Source organism: Oryctolagus cuniculus, chromosome 1 (assembly GCF_964237555.1).
Source record: "Oryctolagus cuniculus chromosome 1, mOryCun1.1, whole genome shotgun sequence".
NCBI classification, from domain to species: Eukaryota; Metazoa; Chordata; class Mammalia; order Lagomorpha; family Leporidae; genus Oryctolagus; species Oryctolagus cuniculus.
The window spans coordinates 124,235,162-124,242,110 of record NC_091432.1 but is presented as its reverse complement, the minus strand read 5'-3'; the positions used below and the strand labels follow the sequence as shown (position 1 = coordinate 124,242,110).

Genomic DNA, 6,949 nt, shown 5'->3' with positions numbered 1-6,949 from the left:
TCTTTCTCTCTCTCTCTCTCTCTCTTTCCATGCCTCTGTAACTCTACCTTTCAAATAAATCTTTTTAAAAAAACTTTAAAAAAAAAGACTAAAAACAAACCAATGCCCATAAGTATGTCGCTAAATACATTCTGAAAATCCATTTAAAAATCCTGCATAACACTAAAAAAAAAACTGAAAAGAGAGCAAGATGGTGAGCAGTCTAAATAGTGCACTATGGCCGGTGGGCAAAATACCTTAGTGTACCTATGTTGGCATCTGTATAAAACATGTGTGGTAGCACAGTGGGGCTGCTTCAACATGGCTGCCTCCCTGTGGAAATGGGAGGAAAACTAGGAAGCCTGGAGACGAGATTGGAGAGACTTGTCACTCTCTGCACTTTTGTACCTTTTGAGCTTTGCGCCACGTCACTGGCACAGCACTATTGTTTGAGTTGTGTCGTCAGCACAATCGGACTTTAGAAGCATCTCAGACCTAGAACCAACGGGCTCCCTAAGTCCCACCACCCAGCTTTCTCCCAGAAGGTCAGATGCCATGACCCGCATGTAAGGAAGTAAAATCGAGACAGCCACATGGAGGACCAGAGCCCCAGCACACACACTGTCCGTCCCCGAGATATGGAACACAGGGGCCGCCGACAGCCGCACCTGTTTCCCACAGCAGGAAAGAGTGGGAGGAGAGGGGCTGGCGGTTTCTCCCCCTGGCTTCCTCCCTCACTGTGGCAGAGTTGAGGATGGGGACCACGAGCACCCTCCAGACCTGGGCTGGAAAACTCAGCATGCAGGGGAGGAGTGAGAGCTGGGGCACACGTGCGGGACAATGGCGCTGAGGAGTTGGAAGCCAGGAGGGAAGACAAGGCAGGGCTGAATGGACGGCTGATGAGAAGAAATATACGGTGTTGGAGTTTTGTAGGTCACAGGGCCCAAAAAATGGACCCAGCGATCCAGCGACCTGCCCGAGCTGGGACAAGGACGGACCTCACCAGAGCCTGATTCAGCCGTGTTCTGAGGAAGCCCTTGCAGGTCCTCTGCCACATTCCCGCCCCCCACGTTTAGAAAAGCCACCAGTGTTCTGGTTTCCATTTGGCTTTGTTCAGTGGCAGCCTCTGCTCAGCCAGTCTCTGCAGAGGGGCCAAAGCGCCAAGAAACTACACACAAGAGGAGCAGCAGCCTGGGCAGGATCAGAAAATGCCAGCGCCTTTGCCACCGAGCCTCCTCCACGGAGACTGCCAGGAGAGAGCTTTGCAAATGGAATCCATCTGCACGCAGCTGATGAGAAACATCTGAGGCAGAGAAGCCAGGACTCCCGGAGATCGGTGCGTTGCCCACTGCGGAAGGCCGGAGTGCCTTCCCCAAGGTTTCTGCTCGGAGCGAGGCTTTGCACTCGCAAGAAAGACATGGGCTCCTTCTGGGAAGCCCGTGCAGACCCTGTGGTGGGCCCTGACCTCACAAAGCCCACTCTCCTGCCTGTCCCCTCTGCACATGCGTGCCGCAGTCTGCCCCGGGGTTACTGGGCCTCGTTGCTCTGTTGGGTTCAGGCTGACAGGGGCAGGTTCTAGGTAGATTTTGGTCATGGATGGTGCCTGTTTTTTTCCCCTGGAGTTTGAGAAGATCAGAAAACCTGACTCACTTGACCAGGTGTGAACTCCCCACCTCCCATGTAGAAGACCATGATTCCTCCCAATGCAGTCAAAGAATTTGGGGCACTCTCCTTCGGTTTCCTCTGCAATGAAACCTGATGTCCAACGGGTGGTGGCATTATTCATTGCTTCACACACGTTCCGGATGATGTCTCGTAAAGAACTCTCTGCCTGGAGCTGAAGAAAGAGCGAGTTAAATAGGAAAGCTATAGGAACAGTGGTGGTCTCGCAAATGCCAAGGGAAATTGCAACCTGATTCTCATACTTGAGGTTGGATCCTAGACTCACCCACCCTCTGGATGGAAAATGACAATACCCCCAGGTACAGCAACTTCAGATGGATAATTGTTTGTCCAGTTCCTTTGTCCTCGTTGCTTTTCCACCATCCCGCCTTTGTTTCGAGCAGGAGGCCGGCTGCGATTGCCCGGCAGACAAGTGGACAGTGCACACGCTGGCGTGACGCTTGCATTAATTGAGTGCTTCTCGTCCAGCTGGCGTGAGCAGGGAAATTGCTCAATGCAGACCTGGCATCTGCAAAGCTCTGGTCCAGTCCCGGGCCCGCTGGTGATGGATGGTTCTGTGATTCGATAGAGCCACCCGTCCAGAAACCATTAAACCAAGAGTTGCCCTATGTCTCGGTTTCTCTGAAGGATCTCTTCACCATGTGTTACTCTGAGCATAAACATTATGCTGACCTTGATCCAGGAATTTAAACAGTGTCATTTAATGTAAACGCTAACAAATACCTTCTTGCTGAAGCGGTCTGTTTTCAGCGTGGGTAAAGGTTTCTTCTCTACGAAAGTACTTCGGGGCATTGGATTTTAAATTTCGCAGGCAGATCTGCAATTCTTCTCCCATTTACGTTGCCTGGCCTTCCAAGCATTCCTGCCAGCTTCGAAGGTTGAGGGAGCCCTCTGCTGATGGCTTGGCTGTAACTTCACGGCACGTAGCAAGGAAAACGAGATGACGTCTCAAGAACTCCCAAATTGGAGAGCTGTCAGCTTGAGACATGACTGTCGCTAGGAGATCTAGTGCAGGCTTCTGCTGCGAGAAGCCAAGGCTCCAGATATGTCCTTGACTTCCTCCAACTACCCACATGACTTCAGGTTTTATTCTTTTGGGCAAGAGAAGAAAAAAGTCTGGAGGAGGTTCCCACCCTGTGCATTGAAGACTTCATGCTTCCGTATGCACATATGCGTCTGTACGCACACATACGCCACACCAAACACACACTTCTGTTTTTACACATGTACACACAAACATAACGTACGTGGCAAGGCCCACTACAGGAAGATTCTGCCCTGTGTACGTGTCCTGGAATACAGGAGTGGGTGGTACCCAAGTATATCCTCAGTAATCCCAGGATCGTGGGACTGAATGGAACATTCTCCAGATGAAAGACTCTGACCAGGCCACAGCTTGAGAGGGAGAGGAATTCTCTCCAGCGGCTGGGGCCTTGATGCTGGAGGTTAACAGCTTAACACCAGGGTGTGGTGCCCCATTCTGAACCCTGGAAATTAATGGGGATAAAGGTGGGCTGACTGCCAAGCCCTGGTGTGAATCCCAAGAGAAGCGCCTTTCTATTTTGAGATCTGTCCCCATCCACGGCATGCTGTCCTGAGCTGTGACACATGTCCCATCGCTCCTTCTATAGGCTTCCTACCCCAACTCTGTGATTCCTGAGCTTTCTGGAGTTTTCGATCCATGGACCGTGACAACAATTTACTCCCTGATCACGTGGTAGAATATGAACAAAACACCTGACCCAGACGTCCATGGGGAGAACCAACAGCATGAGCTCCCCCTTACCCAAAGCATCCCAGGAAACGCGGGCAGTGGCTGAGGACTGGAGGAAGCCCGGAGCAAGGGGTCACCTCTCTCATGACAGCCCTTAGGCCACTTTCATCTCATGACTTCCCCCTTCTCCGTGTGTCAGGGCCTGACAATGCTTCAAGCCTTAGCTTAAATGTCACCTCCTCCAGGAAGGCTTCTTCAGCTTGCCCAGACATGGGGAACTGTCCTGTGTTTACCCGCAGGATTCTGTTTACATCCTTCTCCCATCCCACCACGGAATACTCACAGTTTGTAAATTGAGGTCAAGGCCAGCTCTTACTCATGTCCGTGTCCCCTGCTGAATTCCGCCCCCAGGTCACTCCATGCCCCTCTATCCTCCGGCTCCTATTCCCCATCCTTGCTCCTCGGTCTGCTGCCTATCAGAGCGCCTCCCACAGACACCAGTCATTGCTCCATTAAACCAACACCTAAGGAGTCGGGGAGAGAATACTCCACAGACAGAAGAAAGGCAGTGCCGTGATGACAGGCAACCGATGTATCATGTCAGACCCTAAGTACTCTCATGTGTCAGTTCCAACACGGCTCATCTAGAAGCTTCCCAAGATTCTCAGTTTCTCCAGTCCAGGAACCCTATTTTATACCTGTGACCACAGAGCATTGGACCAGAGTTCGAGTCACTGTAAATTCGAAAAAGACCCCCTTCCTCATGATACATTACTGACAACTGCTAGAAATCTGTCATTAAAAACTGTTTAAACTTAAACTTGCTGTGAACAGAAGGTAAGTGACAGTCCCCAGGGTTGTGCGATGGGCTGCCCCAAGTTTGCTTCTAGGAAACTAAATGATATTCTGAATATCACATACTTCATGACTCACAAGAAATTCTTGGTCAGAGATTACCGGAACGCTTCTAAAGTTTAATCCATTTCTGAAAGTTCTCTTGTGGAATTACTTTCACAGCTCTTTTATAAGCCACACATAAAAATTATGCAGTGGGAGACAGTTTGTCTTTTTTTTTTTTCTTTTTGTAATCCCTTGTTTCGTGCTGAAGTCATATTAGCAGACTTGTGTCTCCATTTGACTAATCAGATGTGGCTAAAAATGAATTTCAATGCTTCTAAAAGTCAAACCTATTGTTTAAAGAAAAAAGGTTTGTGACCACTGACTAATCAGAGAATTCCAAGGGCATTGTCCAAAAATTAAATTTTGTGTAAAAAGCATTTATAACTTACGTGCATATCCCAGATATTCCCAAATCTCTAATTATAAAAAGTTAGGCACATTATTGTTTATTTAATTCAAACTGTCAAGTACTTGTTGAATATAAAAGCCGTTGAGGGCTGCAGATTGTAAAGATCAGATCTTCTGAGTCTGTGACAGAATCACAAGAAACCTGGGACTTTGGAAACAACTCAAGCTGGGCGCTCAGTAAAGCTGACACTGTGGATGGCTTCAGGGGATTTCAGTGGCATGATGTTCTCTGGTCTCCTTTCTGGACTTGAGAATAACTTGGATTATTACTTCATTCCAATTTTCCAGTCTTAACCAAAGAATGTCCTTGAAAGGTCATCGGATTCACTAATAAATGCTGCCAACTCCGTGCTTTTTCAAGCATGGATTATTCATTTAATCAACAAGCACTTTCAGGCCCCTGTCACGTACAGCACATAGTACCCAACCCTACAGGAGTTACGAAGATGATCAACGGTCCAGGGAAGACTAGACTCGGATTCTAATCTAAAATCTGTAGGTTGAAATCAAGATAAGAAAGAACATATCAGGGCTGGTGCTGTGGCTCAGCAAGTTAAAGCCCTGGCCTGCAGCACCAGCATCCCATATGGGCACTGGTTCAGGTCCCTGCTGCTCCACTTCCAGTCCAGCTCCCTGCTACTGTGCCTGGGAAAGCAATGGAGGATGGCCCAAGTCCTTGGGGCCCTGCACTGACGTGGGGGACCTGGAGGAAGCCACAGGCTTCTGGCTTCACCTTTGATCTGTCTTGGCTGTTGCAGCCATTTGGGGAGTGAACCAGCAGATGAAATCTCTCTCTCTTTCTCTCTCTCTCTCTCTCTAACTCTGCCTTTCAAATAAATCAATAAATCTTTTTTTAAAAAAGAAAAGAAAAGAAAGAATCTAGTAGGGTGGGTGTTTGTAATAGTGGTTAAGACACCACTAGGGACCCCCAATCCCATATTGGACTTTCTGGGTTCAAATCCTAGCTTCACTCTTGATTCCAACTTCCTATTGATATGCGCTCTAGGGGGTGGCAGATGATGGCTCAAGTAGCTAGATTTCTGCCACCCATGTGGGAGACCCAGATTGACTTCCAGGTTCCTGGCTTCAACCTGGCCCAGGCCTAGCTGCTGTGGGCATTTGGGGAATGAACCAGTGGACAGAAGATTCTTTCTCTCTCTCTCTCTCTCTCTGAAATAATTTTTTAAAAGAATATCATAAGTACTACAATCACTCATTGATTAGACAGCAGAAATGACAGGGGCTTCAGACAGTAAGACACCTGTGAATGGGAGTGGTTATGGAGGCCTGGAACTAAACTCAGCCTTAATGGATGTAAAGTCTTCCACTAGGCAGAGGAGGAAGCAGCCATTCTAGGAGCGACCACGACAATGACAGCATTTGGTACAGTAGTCTTGGAGAACAGAAGTGGGCCAAGTCAGCGACACAGAAGCTGAAGCAGGGGTGTAGTGGCTATTAGATCAGAGAGGTAGTTTGGGACCAGATGGTGAAGCTTCTGAATAACAGACTTTATTCTACTTTATCCTGTGTAGGGCAGGAAGTGTGGCACACCATGGGAAGCTGGGCAAGGGACACAGTAATGCTGACCTTTCAACGGGTCTCGTCGACATCAGTTCCGTGGGCAAAGGGATTCGCAGGGCAGCACATCTACATCTTGAGCCTTTTGGAAGAAGACAAAGAGGCGGGAGGAGGAAAAAGATGACGACTCGGGGATTAGCTGTGCACTTCAGTCTCCCGTGTCCACCCTGGCCTCTGACCACAGGTCATCAGCAACGGGCAGCTGAGGGAGGGAAAGGAGGAGGAACGGCAGAGCTGCTGGTGGCTGGAAAGCAAGCACTCCTGGCAGTGAACCCTACCACATCTAGGCCTAGGATAAAGCAGTGGGATTAGGTGGTTTGCTGGGCCCCATGGCGTGGTCTGTGGTGCTGTCAGCAGCCTTTAATCAAAACATGACAGTGTAGCACACAGGGTGGCTGGTTTATGTTCTAGATATTAAATGCAGGCTTACATGTCCCTCTATTTATACACGCACCCAGGCCTGCTGGACGACTGCCACTCCATTCAAGGGAGGTAAAATAAAACCCTCCTGTGCGGCGTGCTGAGACACACGCCGTGCATTCCTGGAAGCAGCAGGCAAGAAAGGGTTTGACCTCCAACCACAAGAAGGAATCCAGTAGGGGAAGCCACGCCGTGGCCGAACAGACCACAGAGAGAAATCTGTTCCCAGTGTGTGCAGGGCTAGTCCTGGTAAACCTGGTAGGTGGA

At 49.2% G+C, this 6,949-nt stretch overlaps 1 long non-coding RNA gene across 5 annotated transcripts in view; it reads right to left on the bottom strand.

The window, feature by feature from the left end:
* Nucleotides 1-6,949, bottom strand: part of LOC103348879 (uncharacterized) — a 72,279-nt gene that overhangs the window by 7,169 nt on the left and 58,161 nt on the right. For 4 of the 5 annotated variants that reach the window (XR_011385070.1, XR_011385074.1, XR_011385071.1 and 1 more), the window contains 2 exons: nucleotides 6,272-6,344; nucleotides 1,630-1,816 (listed from right to left, as the gene is read on the bottom strand). This is a non-coding gene — a long non-coding RNA (uncharacterized lncRNA). The remainder of the gene's footprint in view (nucleotides 1-1,629; nucleotides 1,817-6,271; nucleotides 6,345-6,949) is intronic. The other variant, XR_011385073.1, reaches the window with a different exon arrangement.